This window comes from Elephantulus edwardii, unplaced genomic scaffold (genome assembly GCF_000299155.1).
Source record: "Elephantulus edwardii isolate Elephantulus edwardi_28Jun2011 unplaced genomic scaffold, EleEdw1.0 scaffold00645, whole genome shotgun sequence".
In the NCBI taxonomy this organism is placed as follows: Eukaryota; Metazoa; Chordata; class Mammalia; order Macroscelidea; family Macroscelididae; genus Elephantulus; species Elephantulus edwardii.
This window is the reverse complement of record NW_006400395.1, coordinates 46,803-48,729: the sequence shown is the minus strand read 5'-3', so window position 1 is coordinate 48,729 and position 1,927 is coordinate 46,803.

Genomic DNA, 1,927 nt, shown 5'->3' with positions numbered 1-1,927 from the left:
GGTTAATTAGAAAAATAGTTTGGAGAGTAGGGGAGGCAAAGAATATCTCAAAATGCAAATCCCGGTTTAGTCCAGCAGTCTTGAGCTAGATTAACAAGGCACAATTCCTTAATTAGTGAAAGTTCAAGTTCAGTTCAACAGCATAAATGCATGAAGCCTCTGGTTTGAGTCACACAGCAAACTTTATCTCAGAGCAGGTATAAGTCAGCTTTCCCCTCAATCATCCAGCAAACAAAACCTTTAATTGTGGTGGTCTTTATCTCCATGGTTCCTCTGGTTACATCTTCTCATGGTTTCTTCACATCAGTGCCACAGTCTTATCACAATCTCTTTACCACAATCACTGCTCCTATTCAAGGTGTGAAAAGTGCTCTCTTTTACTGGCCCCACAGCAGTTGATCATTTCTAAGACATGTGTCTGCAGTTAAGGTAGCTGGAAACCATGTCCCTAGTAGAGGGCTAACACAATGACTTAGAAAAGCCAATTTTCAAGGATCTGGAACCTGAGATAGAGAAAAGATTAAAACTGTCAATCACATCATCTTACTTCAATAAGCAATCTATACACTTGGTAATGGCTGGAAATCAGAAAAAGTATTGCCCTGGGAAAATCTGTAGTCAGGGATCTCTCCAAATTACTGAGGAGCAATGATGTCAGTTTGAGTACTAAGGTTATTCTTTTTAGAGTATGCTGATTCTGCCTGTAGTCTTCTTTTTCAGTCACTTGCTACGCATCTGAGAGCTGGATAATAAATAAGGATGATAGAAGAAAATTTAATGAACTGTTGTGTTAGAGAATAGTATTGAATACCTCAAGGGATACTAGTGGAACAAATAGATTTGTCTCAGAGAAGATGCAGCCAGAGTGCTCTTTGGGGACAAAGATGATCAAGTTTCATATCACATACTTTAGACATGTTGCTAGGAGAGGCTATTATTCCTTGGAGAAGGATATCATACTTGGAAAGGTGGAAGGACAATGAAGGAGAGGAAAACCTCTACTAGGAAGATTGACACAGTGATTGCAGCAATGGGTTTGAATGTATCAGAGATTGTGAGAATGGCACAGGGTAGGACAGGGTTCAAATTTGTTTTCCATAGAATTGCGATGATTAGCATTCAACTTGTAGGCACCTAACAACAATTTTAACTAGGCTAATATTAAACCAATAAACAGGTTGCTTTATTTATGTGCATTTGAGATGTGTTTTAGTGTAATTAAGTTTGAGCACAGTTATCAATCTCAATATCAGTTGGCATAAAGTCGTTTCTGAATATGCAGAGCTGAACAGGGTTCAGTGGTTGGTTTTTCAGAAGTAGGTTTCCAGGCTTTTTGTCCAGGGCATCTGCAAGTGAACAACAGTGTCCAATGTTTCTGTAAGCAGACATATAAACTATTTGTACTATTGTACTACTCAGGAATATCTATCTTTCCTTCTATCTATCGTCTATCTATCTATCTATCTATCTATCATCTATCTATCATCTATCTATCTATCTATCTATCTATCTATCTATCTATCTATCTATCATCTATCTTTGTTCATTCATTCATTATCACTTAGTGGGCTCCTATTATATGCTACTTGTTTTAGTGTAAAACAGCCAGTCCTGGTGCCTGGCATCAATAGTTCTTGAATATTGAGCTGATTCTGAAGTCATATGATCTATAGCAACATCTCAGAAACTTCCAGGCTTTCAATTCTTGAGTTTTGCCTAGCTAAGCTACTTTATTATGCATATATATATAACCATTAACATCTTAAATACAAGGTAACTCTTAAAAATCAAGTTTGTGAGCTTCTTCGTTTACATTTCTATGCCTTATCAACCTGGACTAGAAGGCTTCATCTGCTTCTCTATCCCTCTTTAACACCTATTGTGCATGTCCCCTTTCTGTGTTATGGAAGTATCCTGGTCTCTGATA